The following is a 21,232-nucleotide window of genomic DNA, read 5'->3' on the forward strand; positions in this document are numbered from 1 at the left end:
TTATTTTAGTGGTTTTTTTCAAAGTGTTTTTGTCGGCATTTACTGTTTTCGTCGTTGCAATTTCCCATCAGTTTTAGTGGTTTGCAAAAAGTTCTGTTATAGTGGCCTGTATTCATTTTAGTGGTTAGTGGTTAGTTAGTTCTGTGTGTGAGTGAGCCGAGCGGGACACTGCAACACAAACCGTATGTGTGTAGGGGAGGGGCGCTGTGACTACCAGCCAATCACAGAACGCAGACACAGACAGCTACCCAATGAGGACTTTTATTAAATCCGAGCACAGATATGGACTCGTATTACTCGTATAATACTCGTACTCGGCAAAAGTGCTTTATCCGTACCGGATACTCGTTTCAGCCGAGTATCCGGCTCAACTCTAGTACAGACTGTAAAGCCCTCTGAGGCAAATTTGTAATTTGCGATTTTGGGCTATACAAAATAAAATGAATTGAATTGAATTAGATATTGACTCGTATTACTTGTAATAAAAAGTGCTTTATCCGTGATTTATCCGCTCAACCCTACTCTGAAGTAAGCTTTGTGATTGATGTAACACTGTACGAGAAAATTTTCGTGCTTGTGCGTTTAACATCTGAATTTCCGAGTGCCCATGAACGCCTCATGACCTCTAACCCAACGCTTTACTGCATAGCTTCGCGCGTTTGTCTTTTTGGTGAGTAGCTTTGACGTTAACAAGTTACGTTAGCACAACGTCAGTTAAAGTCAGCGTTTAGCCGCTATGTTAGTGTTAGCCATTGGTTAACGTAATGACGTCATGTTCACACGTAAAGCATGGTGAGTTTTTCTTGAGCGAGGAGATTAATGTAACATATAAAGTCAATTCAAAGAACCTGTCAGCATGTAGATTATCCTCCTGTCCTTACTGGAGGCGTTCACTCAGAGCTTTGATACTCAATATTACTAAAGAAACGTTAGTTATATTAATCCATAAAGTACAAACGTGTGACGTTATATGGAGCGTTGATGGAGTTTAGCTCACTCTAACAGAGCTCCATTCAGAGAAAAAAGCCTTTTAAAAATGATTTGCTTGTTGTTTTGCTGCCAGAGGCAACAACAACTCGGCACTATTTTTATTAGTTTAGTGCAATAAAATCAGCGCAATGCCGGTGTTCCACCGAAATCTGTAACCCATCAGGAACTGTGACTGCTGTTAGGATATTCCTTATCCACCCGAGTTGGTTGATAGAAGAATCCACTGCAGGAAATTAGTTAAAAAGTTTAACATTTATTTAGAAGAGAAAAAGTTGTACATGAGCAATTCTCCGCAGATATATCTGGAGACAATGAAATACGTATCGCAAGCAAATCCCTTCCAAAGTCCGCCTGCCTTCTGGCACTGACCTGTTTTAATCCCTCTGGTGCCCTTGAACGTTGGTTCAACCCAGTTCATCCTTCTGTAACAAACGCCTTCCCCGAACAATGAGTGTCTGGTACTCTCTCCTGCAGCCTTCGGCCTTGCCCTGAAAATGGGTTCAAACTGGCTCTCCCTTCGGTCGCAGGTGTGTTATCTCAGATAATATTTTATCTTCATTTTTCCTGTGCTCTCTCTTCCACCATTCACATTGTCTGCCTTATAAGGACCGATCCGGTCACGCCATCTGTCCTACAAGCGGACATCTATTCTACAAGCTAAAAAGTAAATACAAGAAGACACACACAGAGAACCCCACATCCCACAATTTCCCCCTTTTGATCTCTTACAGAGATCACCCTAACTAATGGAGTAAGTCTGCCGGGTCGACCTCCTCCTCTAAGTCCTCTTACCTTACACCACGCCCTGTCTTTTCGTGTCTGACTTTGAGATGGGACCCCCAAGTGTTGGTTCTGTCGCTTACTGTGGCTCGCTCCCTTTCCACCAGATTACACAAACAACTCACAGAAAGATATACCCAAAAACCACCCAAGCTGTATAGTATCAACACTGTAATAACACTCAAACAAACAAGGTGGAACCTGTGACAGCTAAGTATATAAGAGCTAATGCAATAACAACCGTTACCCCCCCCCCCCCATAGCAATTATGGAAATATTAAGCGTACTCAACATTCTCTATTTCAACTAAACTAACTGCGGAGAATTGAGAAAGATAGAACAGAGGAGAGGAGAGGATAGCATTGTGCATTTCTTCGTCGCTGGTCTTCTTCTTTCGTTGTAGACAGTCAACACAGAACACCATGCACTGGGTGTCTGTCGGTCACTGCCCGCCGAGAGCACGTCCGGGCACTATCCAGTGCCCAGTTCCGTCTCTTTCTGCTGCGTTGTCAGGATGTCCTGAAGAGTGCGACCCGGTTCGTCCGCGGGGGCGCACTGGCTCCAGTGGTACCAGGTGTCCCCTTTCCCTCTCAGCCTCACAGCGTGTGAGGTTCTCTCCTCCACCTGGTATGGTCCTGTCCACCGTGGCTCCGACCACTTCCTCTTAATGACCCTCAGGAGGACCCAGGCTGTTGTGTGGGGATCAGGGGTGTTCTGCCCTCCGGTTCTGTCTTGCACCTGGACCGCAAAATCTGAAACGAGAGCTTGTAGTTCGTTATATTGACTTGCATACTCACCTGTCGGTGTCTCCGGGTCAGGCTGGAGCTTCAAGCCTGCGCTTGGTCCGGGAAACTGTCTTCCAGTGGTCAGCTCGTATGGGGTGAAACCTGTACCCTGATTGACTGAGCTTCTGATGGCCATTAATGCAAGTGGGAGGGCTTGAACCCAGGTTAAATTTGTCTGTGCACAGATTTTAGCCAATTTTTGTTTTAAGTTTTGGTTCATGCGTTCTACTTTCCCTTGGGATTGGGGGTGATATACTGTACCAAAAGCATGTTTCAGACCCAACATTCTCTCCACTTCTTGTAGGTCATGATTTTTGAAGTGTGTGCCGTTGTCAGACCTGACTTTCTCAGGGAACCCATGTCTTGGTATGTAATGGTTTATCAAACATTTGATAACAGATTTACTGTCCTCTTTTTTTGTGGGCCACGCCTCTGGCCAGCCGGTCAAGGCGTCCACGCATACCAGGAGATACCTTTTACCTTCGCATCGGGTGATCATGTCAGTGTAGTCGATGACTATTTCCCGTCCCGGGACCAATGTCAACGGAAACACCCCCATCTCCGGCTTCACCGTCGGTTTTGGGTTAAACGTGATGCATATTTTACAGGTCTTAACATATTCACGTGTCATGTCTGCCAAAAACGGATGCCACCAGTGACAAAGATTCCTATTCATCTGTTTGTGTCCCACATGTGCCATCCCGTGTGCCTCCTGCAAACACCTGTTTCTGATTTCAGGTGGTAGCACTGGACGACCGTCCGGGGACCTCCAGAGGCCTCCAGCCTCCGTAGCCCCTCTTTGTTTCCACACCGTTTTCTCCTGTGGAGACGCCCCCTTTTGGGCTTCTGCAATTTGCTCCTCATTAAGTTGTGGCCCCAACTGTCCCTCTTCTTCTGCATTTACCATTTGGAGCCCCATTTGATACCCTGCAGCCTGTTTTGCAGCTTGATCTGCTGCCTGGTTTCCCTTTGCCACCGTGCTGTTGGACTGCTCGTGTCCTTTACACTTTATAATGGCCACTGTGCTTGGTAGAGCCAAGGCTGCCGCCAAGTCTTTCATTTCTGGTTCGTGTTTAATCGGTTTTCCTCCAGCCGTCAGAAAACCTGCTCTTAACCACTGCCCCAGCTCCACGTGAGCTGCTCCTACCGCATAAGCCGAGTCAGTATAGATGTTTACTGCCTTCCCTTCTGCCAGCTGTAGCGCTCTTATCAGCGCGAGTACCTCCGCTCTCTGTGCTGACTGTTGACCCTGAATTCTTCCCGCTTCCAGAACCTCTGTTCCTGCCCCATTACTTCTGACTACCGCGTATCCGGACTGCAACCCATGTTGTGGATGTCTGAAGCAGCTGCCATCAGTGAACAATTGCCAATCAAAGTGTGTCAGTGGTGTGCTTTTTAAGTCGGTTCGTGCTTTTGCTTCCAGCTCCACCTTGTACTCACATTGGTGTGGTTTCCCCTCTCTCATGTGATCAGCCATGTTGATGCCTTCATGTGTGAAGGTGAGGTTTGGAGCTTCTAACAGCTTGCTCAGCCTTCTTTGTCTTAGTGACGTCATCGTGAAAGTTTGTGAGTTTACATAAGCTACTATGCTGTGTGTTGTTAGCACGTGTAGTGGGTGGCCCATGACTATGTGTGCTGTTTTCATTAATAGCTTTGCAACCCCTGCTGCGTGTTGTGTGCATTCATGGTATCGTTTTTCCATGTTGTCCATCATGGCACTGATATACAGAAGCACCTTCCTTTTACCCTCCCCCTTTTTCTGAAACAAAACCCCATTTACTACCCCTGTTGTTTCAGAAACGTCCAGGTAAAACGGCGCGCTGTAATCTGGAACTGCAAGGTCTGCGGCCTGCGCCAGCTCTGTTTTTAGTGTAATAAATGCCTCCTTCGCCCCTTGGTCCCATTCGAGTTTAGCAGTGAGGTTCCTCATCCCCTTCTCGTTTACCTTTGCACGTAGAATCTGAGTGAGATTTGAATAACGCGGAATGAATTGTCTGCTGAACCCCGTGAGTCTTAGGAAGGAAAGCATTTCCTTTACATTCTGTGGACGCGAATGGTGGAGAATACTGGACCTGTGCGCGGCTGAGAGCCCTGAGCCGCTTCCTGACAGCACTCTCCCCAGAAACGAAACCTGCCGCCTGGCGACCTGCAACTTTGACTTACTGACCTTGAAACCGGTCGTGGCCAACCAGCGTAAGATGGTGTCTGTTGCTTCCACACAGGATTCAGCTGAAGTGGATGCGAGGAGGATATTGTCGACGTATTGGATCAGCGTCGTGCCCTCTGGGAGCGGACAACCTGTCAATGCTTGTTTTAACACATGATTGAAAATACCAGGTGAAAGAGCAAATCCTTGCGGTAGCCGAGTATAACGTAGTTGCTTGTTCCCATATGTGAATGAGAATACATCCCGCAAGTTTTCCTGTAGGGGTACGCAAAAGAACGCGTTTGCCAAATCAATGCACGTGAACCATTGTTGTTGTGGTGTTAGACTAGTCAACGCAGTGTATGGGTTCGGGACGGGTACCGTTGTCGTTACCAGCATGTTGTTTATCTTTCTGAGATCATGTGCCATGCGATATTTACCAGTTGCTGCCTTTTCTACCGGGAGAATGGGTGTGTTCCAGGCAGACTGAGAGGGCTCCAGTACTCCTGACTTAATGAGTCCCTCTATAGTGTCCCTGATCCCCTCTGCCGCGGCTGGCTTGTGAGGGTATTGGGACTGCCAAATGGGGGGTCGCTTTTAAATTTCAAACGTTACTGGTTTACATGTGTTAAAAAAAACCTCGGTCAGTCGGGCCTTCGGACCAGAGGTAGTCTGGAAGTTTCTCAAGAAGGATAGCTGTGTGGGGATGGTCGGTCTTCTCCCTTCCGTGGTCTCTGGACACTTGTTTGTGCGTTAAAATGACAGTGTTAGTCGCTTTCCCTGAAATTCTGTACATCTTAGCGGAAGGAGAAAAACAAACATCAGGCAGTTGAGTGCACACCCAGTCATCTAGCAGCACTGCTCGTTTAGTCATTGGACCCAAGTCTTTAGCCTGATGTTTGGGATGCAGAGCCAGCAATACATGTGGCACCGCCTCTTGGCTTATTAAATACCATTTCAATTGATCAGGAGAGAGGATAACAGCTGTGGCTACCCCTTCTGGGCCCACATAGAGGTTTTGGGACGTCACCTCCCACTCAGTGCTCTCTAAGTGCCCCATAAATTCATCCCAGTAGCAATCATCCCCTTGTCTATCATAGAACAATGTTACATGAGGCGGGTCAGGAGGAGAAACATACGGATCAAGAAGAGTTATCCAAGGCTTCCACTTTTGGTAAAGAGCCATCACCCCTGGGATGTCAGGACACTCAGGCTTTAGGAGGCCCCAGTAAATGTCTGCGCACTGTTGTTGTTGCAGTGGCTGCATCACCCACTGGCCATTAGTCTGTCCATTGTCATTGCAATGCAACACAGTTCCATCCAGCAATGTGACACTCAGTCCGTCCGGGCCGCAAAAGATTGAAGCCCCTGTTTTGATGAGAAGATCCCTTCCCATAAGATTCACTGGAACTTGAGGTGAGACAACAAAAGAGTGAGTCAATGTCTGATTTCCCACTTTCACCGGTAGGGGGACTGTTATAGGCAGTTTCTGTGACACCCCGGAGAATCCCATAACGCTGACACTGTCTTTGGACATAGCAGACGAGCCCGCTGCTTGTATGGTGGAGTATGTGGCCCCAGTGTCAACGAGAAACGGCAGTTGTTGTTGCAGTACCGTGAGTGACAGCATGGGGTCTGCCCTGCCCCTGCTGTCGGAGTCTCCCATCGGGGTGTGTCACTGAGAGGCATCCGCCTCATAGCCCCAGTCCTCCAGTGCAGGGTATTGTCCCCTAGGTGGCGCAGCATGTGGATTGGGGGCCCAAGCCCCCCGAGACGGGACACCCCTGCCCCTCCCCTGTCTCTTCTTTTTGCTAGGACACTCCATGCGCCAGTGCCCCTCCATACCACAGTTGAAACAAGCGTCTCCCCCTTGGTAGCCGCCTCTTTCTCCTCCCCCACCGTATGATCCTCTCCGACCAGCGCCACCCCTGTAATTACTTCTGTAACCTCCCCGATAACCGCCCCCTCGGTTTGGGCCCCACCCCTGGGCTGTCCCATACGACGTCTCCTCCCATGGTGGGAGTGGATACAAATCTGGGGCGTTACCTTCAGCTGGGGCAGCCTGGACTGTCATCTGTCGCTCGTCTTTCCCTTTCTGCTTCTTGTCGCTCACTTCCTGTTTGACCTTAGTGAGCTGAAGCCTAAGAAGCTGAGCCTGTAATTCTTTTAGCTGCTTCTCTTCCCCTGTCGCTTCCTCAGTCGCGTCCTGTAAATGGTGCAGTAAATGTCTTTCCCACACAGCAGATTCACTTCCTGGCAAGTCTGGATTAGTGATCATTTTAGCTTTTACCCCCTCTGGTACTCCCTCCAGCACCGCCTGTCTGAACCATTCTCTCTGTATGCCCTCCGTTCCCGGATGATGGCTAGTGCTTTTTACCCAGGTCTCTTTACATTCGTCCAAATACGCGCGCGGGGTTTTCTTCGCGTCCCATGGTAATTTCGGTATTTTAGTCGACATTAGAAGTGGCCATTTCTCGTGCATTGCGTCCCCGATCTCCGTCGCGAAATACAAAAATCTGTCGTCATCGGCTTGTCGGGTCACCCCCGCTCTGTTTTCCACGTCCGCTAAATCATGTGCGGTCATGCATCTGGCTGCTACAGCCCTAAAGTCGCCGAGCGCCAGCGTGTGTCCGTTAGTGAGCGTATCGAGTTGTTTTAGCCACTTATCTCCCCCTTCAGATGGTGCAGGCATTTGCGCGACTAGAGCGGACACGTCTCCCAGCGACCACGGCTTGTATTTATTAACCCCTCGAGAAGACATGAATAACGGATACATTTTTCCCGGTTCCCCGTGAATCTCTGGGTCGCTGTTATCCTCGCATTCCCCGTTTTGCTCCTCCTGAGCCGAGGCAGAGCCTTTTTTTCCTCTCTCCCCCATGTCTGGTGATTCCCCGTATCTCAATTGTGTTTTCACCCGCTCATTCGCCCCGGCTAAATACTTTCCCTTATCCGCCTTATTTCTCCGCTGCACTTCTGAGCTGTCCCTTCTCCCCGGAGTGCGTGAGTCCGTCCATTCTTTAAACCCCTCCCGATTTTGACGCGCTTCGAAAGGCCGGCTTTCCCCCGTTTCCTCGTTGCCCCGACAACCCCGCAGTGGTACACTTTCTTCAACTTCCAACTCTCCCCCCGTTATATTTAATACAGGATACAACCCAGCAGGTGCAGAAGCCGAATTCACACCGTTTATTTCAACATCGTATGCCGGTGGTCTTTCCTCATTACACCGTTCCTGGTTATTTCTCCCCACGGCTTTACTTTTTATCCAGTACGAAAACAATGCGGACCTCATGTCCTCCACATCCTCCATCTCTTTACGAAGTTTTCCTTTTTTCAACACACTCGCCTTCTCGCGTTTCGACTCAAGCTCCTTCTTTTCTTCTCTACAATCTCTCTCCTTCTCCCACAAAATCTGCGCCAGTGACAGCCTGTCTGCCAAACTAACGCCTTTCTTTTCTAACAACTTTCTCACCGCGCGTTCCGTGCGCTCCACAGCCTCATGCTTCTTTTTCCCGGTGGTTTCTCCACCCACCGCCACCAACAACAGCCTCAGCTGGTCGTTTATTATTTTCCATCGATACCCCGGCGCTGGCCCCCAGCCGCCGTCAACAGTTTCCCGATCATATTCATCTTCCATTCCAACAACAGTTCCCAGTTATATCGCTTTAACCCGCTCGGACAGCTGGTCACCTCAGTGTGACACAGTAAATGTTCTCCGCAGCTCCAGCAAGCTTCCCCGTTTGTTCTGAGAACTTATGTTATACTTCCAGAATTCTTTTATTGTAACGAAGGTTTATTTTAACCCTTCGAAATCAATGCATTATAACGGAAGTTTATCTTAACCTTCCGAGAATCAATGTATTACAACGGAAGTTTATCTTAACCTTCCGAGAATCAATGTATTACACCGAAAGTTTATGTTAACCTCTCGGTCATCAATGTATTACACCGAAAGTTTATATTAACCTCTCGGACCGTCTATGTTCTCAGTTTCCCCTCTTTTTTTTTTTCTTTTTTCACTCTCCTGCTTGCTTGCACCCACACACACACACACACACACACATGAGCTGCTCAGAGACTGCAGCCCAGGATTTAAGGAGCTTTTACTCCTAGGGACTCCAACCCTGGGATTCGGGGGTCCTCAAATCCCCAGGACTCCAACCTAGCTACTTCAGCCCTCGTCAGGGTCTGATGGGGTTGCCAAACCAAAGACCAGTTTTCGGGGGTCCTCAAATCCCCAGGACACTCACCTAGCGACTTCAGCCCTCGTCAGGGTCTGATGGGGTTGCCAAACCAAAGACCAGTTTTCGGGGGTCCTCAAATCCCCAGGACACTCACCTAGCGACTTCAGCCCTCGTCAGGAACTGATGGGGTTGCCAAACCAAAGACTAGGATTCAAAATCCTTTTATTTGTGTCAGATCATTGATCCCTTGGTACTCGCCGGTACCCACCAAACCCAATAGGATCCCTGATCCTTTAATTTGTGTCGGATAGAAGATCCCTTGGTACTCGCCGGTACCTACTAAACCCAATAGTACTCGCCGGTACCTACTAAACCCAATAGGATCCCTGATCCTTTAATTTGTGTCGGATAGAAGATCCCTTGGTACTCGCCGGTACCTACTAAACCCAATAGTACTCGCCGGTACTATTGTTGTGCACTTTTACCGGTTTCCTTAATATTAAATTTAGCGAATTGCTCATGTATCAATTTGGTTCCTTCACCACCAATCCACAGCGTACTCCTTATTTTAGATTAATCAATATGCAGAATTAGTAACAGGTTTCTGCTTACCTTGTTTTGAGGCCGGCCTGGGAGTACGCAGTGTTCAGCAGGTGAAAGCTCTTGGACCGAATTCCCCCTGCAGGAAAACTCCGATCCCGGACGAGCCCCCAAAATTGTTAGGATATTCCTTATCCACCCGAGTTGGTTGATAGAAGAATCCACTGCAGGAAATTAGTTAAAAAGTTTAACATTTATTTAGAAGAGAAAAAGTTGTACATGAGCAATTCTCCGCAGATATATCTGGAGACAATGAAATACGTATCGCAAGCAAATCCCTTCCAAAGTCCGCCTGCCTTCTGGCACTGACCTGTTTTAATCCCTCTGGTGCCCTTGAACGTTGGTTCAACCCAGTTCATCCTTCTGTAACAAACGCCTTCCCCGAACAATGAGTGTCTGGTACTCTCTCCTGCAGCCTTCGGCCTTGCCCTGAAAATGGGTTCAAACTGGCTCTCCCTTCGGTCGCAGGTGTGTTATCTCAGATAATATTTTATCTTCATTTTTCCTGTGCTCTCTCTTCCACCATTCACATTGTCTGCCTTATAAGGACCGATCCGGTCACGCCATCTGTCCTACAAGCGGACATCTATTCTACAAGAGTACAAAAGTAAATACAAAAGTAAATACAAGAAGACACACACAGAGAACCCCACATCCCACACTGCAGAGGCCGCTGTTTCACATCGTCTGCTCGTGCGCGCCAGACAATGGAGGGCGAAGAAGAGCGCCTACGCAAACGGCTAAAAGTGTGACTCATTTATTCAGTAGTTATAGTGGGGTCACACATTCTGACGGCTGCTACTTGTCAGATATGGTGACTCTGAGGTACTGGCTCTGTGAAGACTCCAAATAAGAAAATATGCGTCCAGAGTAATGTGAAGAGATGAAATAACAACCCTAAACAATATTTTGAAGTTTGACTAATTTATTAATTTGTTCTTTCTTTTCCTAACACTACAATATGATGCTTTCATCAGTGGACGTAATGTATTAACATTTACGCCGTTTGTGTCGTCACTCTTCTTCGCCCTCTATTATCTAGCACGCACGAGCAGACTATGTGAAACAGCGCCCTCTGCAGTCACAGTTTCTGATGGGTCACAGATTTTGGTGTAACACCTGTTTATTTTGGGTTCCTACAGCTGTAAACCAGCTGACACGAGACTTGTTTACGGTATCTAACGTCACTGTATCCCATCGCGGACGGCGAAAGCTAGTACATGCCTGACCTGGACGCTCATGATTTGACGCTGTTTCCGGTCTTTTTTTTTACATTACGCAATAACATTACACAATAATTAGTTTTTCCAGATAGTTAGCTAAAAACCTGCCAAGTCAGGAATCAGTGATGTTATGTTAACATCGCCTATACACCTCGAGATCGCCTCCGGAATATTAGTATTAGAGATGAGCGAGTACAGCATTATCTGTATCTGTATCAAGTATCAAGCCCCACGTTTACCTAAACTCTACTAGTTAAGAACAACAAACCGAAGTAAAAAAAATAAACCTGAAGCCGAAGAAATCCTTTAAATTTATCGGGAAAGACCCGCGAACCTGATGACTGAGGGAGGGATAGAGAGCTGTTCTCTTCTCAGTGTTCTGTGTATGAGGCGAGCGGTACACAGCAACACAATAAACAGCGTGTGTGTAAGGGAGGGGCGCTGTGACTACCAGCCAAATCACAGAAAGCAGACACAGACAGCTAGCACAGATATTGACTCGTATAATACTTGTACTAAAAGTGCAAAAGTGCTTTATCCGTACCGGATACTCGTTTCAGCCGAGTATCCGGCTCAACTCTACTGACAACTTATCGACCTGACCTGGTGACCGTCTCCAGGTTTGCTGGGCCACCAGGTGTTACGGCCGCCTCAGTCACTGTTGGTGTGGGTGTAATTCTGTGAAAATGCCACCATTCCAATCTGGACTGTACACTACTTCACCAACAACAAGCCAACGGTCACCAGTGACCTCAAAGGTCTTCTCAATGAGAAGAAAAAAGGCTTCAACTGCAGGGACAGGGGTAGATTCGGGTAATCAGCGTGACTTGAAGGACAAGCTCTGGGATTGCCTTGTACACCAATTTCCAAGAGGGAGGTGTGAACCGGGTGATCAGATAACTGGTTTCCAGGCTCGAGGGAGATGACTATTGTAATGGCAAAATATAATGATGCCATAATGTTTTATTAGATTAATGTCTAAAACCAATCGTGACTTTAATTTTGTTCCAACACACCAGCTGTGTGGGAACCTAAGCAGAAGAATCTCTCCTCTTTGATCCCATTTGTCTTTGCATAACACCGCTGCGTGGAGGAAGGAGAAGGAGATTGCCACTGCCTGTCCATGTGCAGCTGTCGCAGGCCTCTTCTTCCTTGCAAGAAATAAACGGAAAATGCAACTTTGATTGACAAGAGACTTTCCAACTGATTCCCGATTGCACAAGAAAATCTTCCACAACACTATTGGGCTTCCTGCGAAGGGTCAATGCGGAAAGGTGTCACAAAATCCCACTTTGAACTGAAACACAGTAAAATATATCGGATAATTAAGCCATTCTATCAACTAATCAAATAGAATTTTTGGGGTTATATATATAAACCTATTGACATCGACTGATAATCACTCGGTCCATATTTCCCACCTCTTTACTCCACTAAGAAGTAAAGAGCGGTCATCAATGGCAGAAAGCTTGTGAACTGATTCACTTCTCTGTGGCCGCTTAACGCCCAGTGGGAAATATCACATTTTATCTTCGTGAATAGCGAGTCCATACCATTTTGAAACACACTTCTCAAGTCGGAAACTATAGAAATGATCCCTGAAAGTATAGTCTTAGTTTGCTTAAGGGTGAAAACGGAATTTGACTTTCAAAAAAACAACTATCACCGATGGTTCTCCTTTTGTTACCACCAGAGTATGTTCCTTTGGTGCTGAGGCAGACTGTGAGGCGCTGGACAGAGGCAAACGAAGCCATGCAGGACTTCTTGGATTGATGGACTGCTATCTGCAGTGTGGACCTCTTGGGAGGTTATCCACACCATTCCGGAATGCCTTACGGAATAACATTTGATTCTCTAAAAATGCCACCGTTCCAATCTGGACTGTACACTACTTCACCAACAACAAGCCAACGGTCACCAGTGAACTCAAAGGTCTTCTCAATGAGAAGAAAAAAGGCTTCAACTGCAGGGAGAGGGGTATATTCGGGGATAATCAGCATTTGAAGGACAAGCTCAGGGATTGCTAGGACACCAAATTCCAAGAGAACAATGTGAGGGAGGTGTGAACCGGGTGAGCAGATAACTGGTTTCCAGGCTCGAGGGAGATGACTATTGGGCTTCCTGCGAAGGGTCAATGCGGAAAGGTGTCACAAAATCCCCCTTTGAACTGAAACACAGTAAATTATATCTGATAATTCAGCCATTCTATCAACTATTCAAATCAAATTTTTGGGGTTATATATAAAAGTCTATTGACATATTCTGATAACCACTCGGTCCACATTTCCCACCTCTTTACTCCACTAGGAAGTAAAGAGCGGTCATCAATGGCAGAAAGCTTGTGAACTGATTCACTTCTCTGTGCCCGCTTCACGCCCAGTGGGAAATATCACATTTCATCATCGTGGATAGCGAGGCTACCATTTTGAAACACACTTCTCAAGTCGGAAACTATAGAAATGATCCCTGAAAGTATAGTCTTAGTTTGCTTGAGGGTGAAAACGGAATTTGACTTTCAAAAAAACAACTATCACCGATGTTCCTTTGGTGCTGAGGCAGACTGTGAGGCGCTGGACAGAGGCAAACGAAGCCATGCAGGACTTCTTGGATTGATGGACTGCTATCTGCAGTGTGGACCTCTTGGGAGGTTATCCACAGCATTCCGGAATGCCTTACGGAATAACATTTGATTCTGTGAAACTGCCACCGTTCCAATCTGGACTGTACACTACTTCACCAACAACAAGCCAACGGTCACCAGTGAACTCAATGGTCTTCTCAATGAGAAGAAAAAAGGCTTCAACTGCAGGGACAGGGGTATATTCGGGGATAATCAGCGTGACTTGAAGGACAAGCTCAGGGATTGCTAGGACACCAAATTGCAAGAGAACAATGTGAGGGAGGTGTGAACCGGGTGAGCAGATAACTGGTTTCCAAGCTCGAGGGAGATGACTATTGGGCTTCCTGCGAAGGGTCAATGCGGAAAGGTGTCACAAAATCCCCCTTTGAACTGAAACACAGTAAAATATATCGGATAATTCAGCCATTCTATCAACTAATCAAGTCGAATTTTTGGGGTTATATATAAAAGTCTGTTGACATAGTCTGATAACCACTCGGTCCATATTTCCCACCTCTTTACTCCACTAGGAATTAAAGAGCGGTCATCAATGGCAGAAAGCTTGTGAACTGATTCACTTCTCTGTGCCCGCTTCACGCCCAGTGGGAAATATCACATTTCATCATCGTGGATAGCGAGGCCATACTATTTTGAGACACACTTCTCAAGTCGGAAACTATAGAAATGATCCCTGAAAGTATAGTCTTAATTTGCTTAAGGGTGAAAACGGAATTTGACTTTCAAAAAAACAACTATCACCGATGGTTCTCCTTTTGTTACCACCAGAGTATGTTCCTTTGGTGCTGAGGCAGACTGTGAGGCGCTGGACAGAGGCAAACGAAGCCATGCACGACTTCTTGGATTGATGGACTGCTATCCGCAGTGTGGACCTCTTGGGAGGTTATCCACAGCATTCCGGAATGCCTTACAGAATAACATTTGATTCTGTGAAACCGCCCCCGTTCCAATCTGGACTGTACACTACTTCACCAACAACAAGCCAACGGTCACCAGTGAACTCAAAGGTCTTCTCAATGAGAAGAAAAAAGGCTTCAACTGCAGGGACAGGGGTATATTCGGGTAATCAGCGTGACTTGAAGGACAAGCTCAGGGATTGCTAGGACACCAAATTCCAAGAGAACAATGTGAGGGTGGTGTGAACCGGGTGAGCAGATAACTGGTTTCCAGGCTCGAGGGAGATGACTATTGGGCTTCCTGCGAAGGGTCAATGCGGAAAGGTCACAAAATCCCCCTTTGAACTGAAACAAAGTAAATTATATCTGATAATTCAGCCATTCTATCAACTAATCACGTCAAATTTTTGGGGTTATATATAAAAGTCTGTTGACATAGTCTGATAACCACTCGGTCCATATTTCCCACCTCTTTACTCCACTAGGAAGTAAAGAGCGGTCATCAATGGCAGAAAGTTTGTGAACTGATTCACTTCTCTGTGCCCGCTTCACGCCCAGTGGGAAATATCACATTTCATCATCGTGGATAGCGAGGCTACCATTTTGAAACACACTTCTCAAGTCGGAAACTATAGAAATGATCCCTGAAAGTATAGTCTTAGTTTGCTTGAGGGTGAAAACGGAATTTGACTTTCAAAAAAACAACTATCACCGATGTTCCTTTGGTGCTGAGGCAGACTGTGAGGCGCTGGACAGAGGCAAACGAAGCCATGCAGGACTTCTTGGATTGATGGACTGCTATCCGCAGTGTGGACCTCTTGGGAGGTTATCCACAGCATTCCGGAATGCCTTACGGAATAACATTTGATTCTGTGAAACCGCCACCGTTCCAATCTGGACTGTACAATACTTCACCAACAACAAGCCAACGGTCACCAGTGAACTCAAAGGTCTTCTCAATGAGAAGAAAAAAGGCTTCAACTGCAGGGACAGGGGTATATTCGGGTAATCAGCGTGACTTGAAGGACAAGCTCAGGGATTGCTAGGACACCAAATTCCAAGAGAACAATGTGAGGGAGGTGTGAACCGGGTGAGCAGATAACTGGTTTCCAGGCTCGAGGGAGATGACTATTGGGCTTCCTGCGAAGGGTCAATGCGGAAAGGTGTCACAAAATCCCCCTTTGAACTGAAACACAGTAAAATATATCGGATAATTCAGCCATTCTATCAACTAATCAAGTCGAATTTTTGGGGTTATATATAAAAGTCGGTTGACATAGTCTGATAACCACTCGGTCCATATTTCCCACCTCTTTACTCCACTAGGAATTAAAGAGCGGTCATCAATGGCAGCAAGCTTGTGAACTGATTCACTTCTCTGTGCCCGCTTCACGCCCAGTGGGAAATATCACATTTCATCATCGTGGATAGCGAGGCCATACCATTTTGAATCACACTTCTCAAGTCGGAAACTATAGAAATGATCCCTGAAAGTATAGTCTTAGTTTGCTTGAGGGTGAAAACGGAATTTGACTTTCAAAAAAACAACTATCACCGATGGTTCTCCGTTTGTTACCACCAGAGTATGTTCCTTTGGTGCTGAGGCAGACTGTGAGGCGCTGGACAGAGGCAAACGAAGCCATGCAGGACTTCTTGGATTGATGGACTGCTATCTGCAGTGTGGACCTCTTGGGAGGTTATCCACAGCATTCCGGAATGCCTTACGGAATAACATTTGATTCTGTGAAACTGCCACCGTTCCAATCTGGACTGTACACTACTTCACCAACAACAAGCCAACGGTCACCAGTGAACTCAAAGGTCTTCTCAATGAGAAGAAAAAAGGCTTCAACTGCAGGGACAGGGGTATATTCGGGTAATCAGCGTGACTTGAAGGACAAGCTCAGGGATTGCTAGGACACCAAATTCCAAGAGAACAATGTGAGGGAGGTGTGAACCGGGTGAGCAGATAACTGGTTTCCAGGCTCGAGGGAGATGACTATTGGGCTTCCTGCGAAGGGTCAATGCGGAAAGGTGTCACAAAATCCCCCTTTGAACTGAAACACAGTAAAATATATCGGATAATTCAGCCATTCTATCAACTAATCAAGTCGAATTTTTGGGGTTATATATAAAAGTCTATTGACATATTCTGATAACCACTCGGTCCATATTTCCCACCTCTTTACTCCACTAGGAAGTAAAGAGCAGTCATCAATGGCAGAAAGCTTGTGAACTGATTCACTTCTCTGTGCCCGCTTCACGCCCAGTGGGAAATATCACATTTCATCATCGTGGATAGCGAGGCCATACCATTTTGAAACATACTTCTCGAGTCGGAAACTATAGAAATGATCCCGGAAAGTATAGTCTTAGTTTGCTTGAGGGTGAAAACGGAATTTGACTTTCAAAAAAACAACTATCACCGATGGTTCTCCGTTTGTTACCACCAGAGTATGTTCCTTTGGTGCTGAGGCAGACTGTGAGGCGCTGGACAGAGGCAAACGAAGCCATGCAGGACTTCTTGGATTGATGGACTGCTATCTGCAGTGTGGACCTCGTGGGAGGTTATCCACAGCATTCCGGAATGCCTTACGGAATAACATTTGATTCTGTGAAACTGCCACCGTTCCAATCTGGACTGTACACTACTTCACCAACAACAAGCCAACGGTCACCAGTGAACTCAAAGGTCTTCTCAATGAGAAGAAAAAAGGCTTCAACTGCAGGGACAGGGGTATATTCGGGTAATCAGCGTGACTTGAAGGACAAGCTCAGGGATTGCTAGGACACCAAATTCCAAGAGAACAATGTGAGGGAGGTGTGAACCGGGTGAGCAGATAACTGGTTTCCAGGCTCGAGGGAGATGACTATTGGGCTTCCTGCGAAGGGTCAATGCGGAAAGGTGTCACAAAATCCCCCTTTGAACTGAAACACAGTAAAATATATCGGATAATTCAGCCATTCTATCAACTAATCAAGTCGAATTTTTGGGGTTATATATAAAAGTCGGTTGACATAGTCTGATAACCACTCGGTCCATATTTCCCACCTCTTTACTCCACTAGGAATTAAAGAGCGGTCATCAATGGCAGCAAGCTTGTGAACTGATTCACTTCTCTGTGCCCGCTTCACGCCCAGTGGGAAATATAACATTTCATCATCGTGGATAGCGAGGCCATACCATTTTGAAACACACTTCTCAAGTCGGAAACTATAGAAATGATCCCTGAAAGTATAGTCTTAGTTTGCTTGAGGGTGAAAACGGAATTTGACTTAAAAAAAAACAACTATCACCGATGGTTCTCCTTTTGTTACCACCAGAGTATGTTCCTTTGGTGCTGAGGCAGACTGTGAGGCGCTGGACAGAGGCAAACGAAGCCATGCAGGACTTCTTGGATTGATGGACTGCTATCTGCAGTGTGGACCTCTTGGGAGGTTATCCACAGCATTCCGGAATGCCTTACGGAATAACATTTGATTCTCTAAAAATGCCACCGTTCCAATCTGGACTGTACACTACTTCACCAACAACAAGCCAACGGTCACCAGTGAACTCAAAGGTCTTCTCAATGAGAAGAAAAAAGGCTTCAACTGCAGGGACAGGGGTATATTCGGGTAATCAGCGTGACTTGAAGGACAAGCTCAGGGATTGCTAGGACACCAAATTCCAAGAGAACAATGTGAGGGAGGTGTGAACCGGGTGAGCAGATAACTGGTTTCCAGGCTCGAGGGAGATGACTATTGGGCTTCCTGCGAAGGGTCAATGCGGAAAGGTGTCACAAAATCCCCCTTTGAACTGAAACACAGTAAAATATATCGGATAATTCAGCCATTCTATCAACTAATCAAGTCGAATTTTTGGGGTTATATATAAAAGTCGGTTGACATAGTCTGATAACCACTCGGTCCATATTTCCCACCTCTTTACTCCACTAGGAATTAAAGAGCGGTCATCAATGGCAGCAAGCTTGTGAACTGATTCACTTCTCTGTGCCCGCTTCACGCCCAGTGGGAAATATAACATTTCATCATCGTGGATAGCGAGGCCATACCATTTTGAAACACACTTCTCAAGTCGGAAACTATAGAAATGATCCCTGAAAGTATAGTCTTAGTTTGCTTGAGGGTGAAAACGGAATTTGACTTAAAAAAAAACAACTATCACCGATGGTTCTCCTTTTGTTACCACCAGAGTATGTTCCTTTGGTGCTGAGGCAGACTGTGAGGCGCTGGACAGAGGCAAACGAAGCCATGCAGGACTTCTTGGATTGATGGACTGCTATCTGCAGTGTGGACCTCTTGGGAGGTTATCCACAGCATTCCGGAATGCCTTACGGAATAACATTTGATTCTCTAAAAATGCCACCGTTCCAATCTGGACTGTACACTACTTCACCAACAACAAGCCAACGGTCACCAGTGAACTCAAAGGTCTTCTCAATGAGAAGAAAAAAGGCTTCAACTGCAGGGACAGGGGTATATTCGGGTAATCAGCGTGACTTGAAGGACAAGCTCAGGGATTGCTAGGACACCAAATTCCAAGAGAACAATGTGAGGGAGGTGTGAACCGGGTGAGCAGATAACTGGTTTCCAGGCTCGAGGGAGATGACTATTGGGCTTCCTGCGAAGGGTCAATGCGGAAAGGTGTCACAAAATCCCCCTTTGAACTGAAACACAGTAAAATATATCGGATTATTCAGCCATTCTATCAACTAATCAAGTCGAATTTTTGGGGTTATATATAAAAGTCGGTTGACATAGTCTGATAACCACTCGGTCCATATTTCCCACCTCTTTACTCCACTAGGAATTAAAGAGCGGTCATCAATGGCAGCAAGCTTGTGAACTGATTCACTTCTCTGTGCCCGCTTCACGCCCAGTGGGAAATATCACATTTCATCATCGTGGATAGCGAGGCCATACCATTTTGAATCACACTTCTCAAGTCGGAAACTATAGAAATGATCCCTGAAAGTATAGTCTTAGTTTGCTTGAGGGTGAAAACGGAATTTGACTTTCAAAAAAACAACTATCACCGATGGTTCTCCGTTTGTTACCACCAGAGTATGTTCCTTTGGTGCTGAGGCAGACTGTGAGGCGCTGGACAGAGGCAAACGAAGCCATGCAGGACTTCTTGGATTGATGGACTGCTATCTGCAGTGTGGACCTCTTGGGAGGTTATCCACAGCATTCCGGAATGCCTTACGGAATAACATTTGATTCTGTGAAACTGCCACCGTTCCAATCTGGACTGTACACTACTTCACCAACAACAAGCCAACGGTCACCAGTGAACTCAAAGGTCTTCTCAATGAGAAGAAAAAAGGCTTCAACTGCAGGGACAGGGGTATATTCGGGTAATCAGCGTGACTTGAAGGACAAGCTCAGGGATTGCTAGGACACCAAATTCCAAGAGAACAATGTGAGGGAGGTGTGAACCGGGTGAGCAGATAACTGGTTTCCAGGCTCGAGGGAGATGACTATTGGGCTTCCTGCGAAGGGTCAATGCGGAAAGGTGTCACAAAATCCCCCTTTGAACTGAAACACAGTAAAATATATCGGATAATTCAGCCATTCTATCAACTAATCAAGTCGAATTTTTGGGGTTATATATAAAAGTCGGTTGACATAGTCTGATAACCACTCGGTCCATATTTCCCACCTCTTTACTCCACTAGGAATTAAAGAGCGGTCATCAATGGCAGCAAGCTTGTGAACTGATTCACTTCTCTGTGCCCGCTTCACGCCCAGTGGGAAATATCACATTTCATCATCGTGGATAGCGAGGCCATACCATTTTGAATCACACTTCTCAAGTCGGAAACTATAGAAATGATCCCTGAAAGTATAGTCTTAGTTTGCTTGAGGGTGAAAACGGAATTTGACTTTCAAAAAAACAACTATCACCGATGGTTCTCCGTTTGTTACCACCAGAGTATGTTCCTTTGGTGCTGAGGCAGACTGTGAGGCGCTGGACAGAGGCAAACGAAGCCATGCAGGACTTCTTGGATTGATGGACTGCTATCTGCAGTGTGGACCTCTTGGGAGATTATCCACAGCATTCCGGAATGCCTTACGGAATAACATTTGATTCTGTGAAACTGCCACCGTTCCAATCTGGACTGTACACTACTTCACCAACAACAAGCCAACGGTCACCAGTGAACTCAAAGGTCTTCTCAATGAGAAGAAAAAAGGCTTCAACTGCAGGGACAGGGGTATATTCGGGTAATCAGCGTGACTTGAAGGACAAGCTCAGGGATTGCTAGGACACCAAATTCCAAGAGAACAATGTGAGGGAGGTGTGAACCGGGTGAGCAGATAACTGGTTTCCAGGCTCGAGGGAGATGACTATTGGGCTTCCTGCGAAGGGTCAATGCGGAAAGGTGTCACAAAATCCCCCTTTGAACTGAAACACAGTAAAATATATCGGATAATTCAGCCATTCTATCAACTAATCAAGTCGAATTTTTGGGGTTATATATAAAAGTCGGTTGACATAGTCTGATAACCACTCGGTCCATATTTCCCACCTCTTTACTCCACTAGGAATTAAAGAGCGGTCATCAATGGCAGCAAGCTTGTGAACTGATTCACTTCTCTGTGCCCGCTTCACGCCCAGTGGGAAATATAACATTTCATCATCGTGGATAGCGAGGCCATACCATTTTGAATCACACTTCTCAAGTCGGAAACTATAGAAATGATCCCTGAAAGTATAGTCTTAGTTTGCTTGAGGGTGAAAACGGAATTTGACTTTCAAAAAAACAACTATCACCGATGGTTCTCCGTTTGTTACCACCAGAGTATGTTCCTTTGGTGCTGAGGCAGACTGTGAGGCGCTGGACAGAGGCAAACGAAGCCATGCAGGACTTCTTGGATTGATGGACTGCTATCTGCAGTGTGGACCTCTTGGGAGGTTATCCACAGCATTCCGGAATGCCTTACGGAATAACATTTGATTCTGTGAAACTGCCACCGTTCCAATCT

At 46.4% G+C, this 21,232-nt stretch overlaps 11 non-coding genes across 11 annotated transcripts; all 11 read right to left on the reverse strand.

The window, feature by feature from the left end:
* Positions 1-12,103: 12,103 nt before the first annotated feature.
* Positions 12,104-12,319, reverse strand: LOC134119364 (small nucleolar RNA U3). Its single transcript, XR_009950918.1, has one exon. It is a non-coding gene; the product is annotated as a small nucleolar RNA U3 (small nucleolar RNA).
* A 654-nt stretch (positions 12,320-12,973) lies between these two features.
* On the reverse strand, positions 12,974-13,187 carry LOC134119314 (small nucleolar RNA U3). The gene has a single exon (XR_009950868.1). It is a non-coding gene; the product is annotated as a small nucleolar RNA U3 (small nucleolar RNA).
* Positions 13,188-13,816: 629 nt separating this feature from the next.
* Positions 13,817-14,032, reverse strand: LOC134119260 (small nucleolar RNA U3). Its single transcript, XR_009950814.1, has one exon. It is a non-coding gene; the product is annotated as a small nucleolar RNA U3 (small nucleolar RNA).
* A 653-nt stretch (positions 14,033-14,685) lies between these two features.
* On the reverse strand, positions 14,686-14,899 carry LOC134119308 (small nucleolar RNA U3). The gene has a single exon (XR_009950862.1). It is a non-coding gene; the product is annotated as a small nucleolar RNA U3 (small nucleolar RNA).
* A 627-nt stretch (positions 14,900-15,526) lies between these two features.
* On the reverse strand, positions 15,527-15,742 carry LOC134119322 (small nucleolar RNA U3). Its single transcript, XR_009950876.1, has one exon. It is a non-coding gene; the product is annotated as a small nucleolar RNA U3 (small nucleolar RNA).
* Positions 15,743-16,397: 655 nt separating this feature from the next.
* On the reverse strand, positions 16,398-16,613 carry LOC134119337 (small nucleolar RNA U3). The gene has a single exon (XR_009950891.1). It is a non-coding gene; the product is annotated as a small nucleolar RNA U3 (small nucleolar RNA).
* A 655-nt stretch (positions 16,614-17,268) lies between these two features.
* On the reverse strand, positions 17,269-17,484 carry LOC134119320 (small nucleolar RNA U3). The gene has a single exon (XR_009950874.1). It is a non-coding gene; the product is annotated as a small nucleolar RNA U3 (small nucleolar RNA).
* A 655-nt stretch (positions 17,485-18,139) lies between these two features.
* Positions 18,140-18,355, reverse strand: LOC134119321 (small nucleolar RNA U3). Its single transcript, XR_009950875.1, has one exon. It is a non-coding gene; the product is annotated as a small nucleolar RNA U3 (small nucleolar RNA).
* A 655-nt stretch (positions 18,356-19,010) lies between these two features.
* LOC134119324 (small nucleolar RNA U3) lies at positions 19,011-19,226 on the reverse strand. The gene has a single exon (XR_009950878.1). It is a non-coding gene; the product is annotated as a small nucleolar RNA U3 (small nucleolar RNA).
* A 655-nt stretch (positions 19,227-19,881) lies between these two features.
* LOC134119325 (small nucleolar RNA U3) lies at positions 19,882-20,097 on the reverse strand. The gene has a single exon (XR_009950879.1). It is a non-coding gene; the product is annotated as a small nucleolar RNA U3 (small nucleolar RNA).
* A 655-nt stretch (positions 20,098-20,752) lies between these two features.
* On the reverse strand, positions 20,753-20,968 carry LOC134119331 (small nucleolar RNA U3). Its single transcript, XR_009950885.1, has one exon. It is a non-coding gene; the product is annotated as a small nucleolar RNA U3 (small nucleolar RNA).
* Positions 20,969-21,232: the final 264 nt, after the last annotated feature.

The sequence above is a fragment of the Pungitius pungitius genome, unplaced genomic scaffold, assembly GCF_949316345.1.
Source record: "Pungitius pungitius unplaced genomic scaffold, fPunPun2.1 scaffold_24, whole genome shotgun sequence".
In the NCBI taxonomy this organism is placed as follows: domain Eukaryota; kingdom Metazoa; phylum Chordata; class Actinopteri; order Perciformes; family Gasterosteidae; genus Pungitius; species Pungitius pungitius.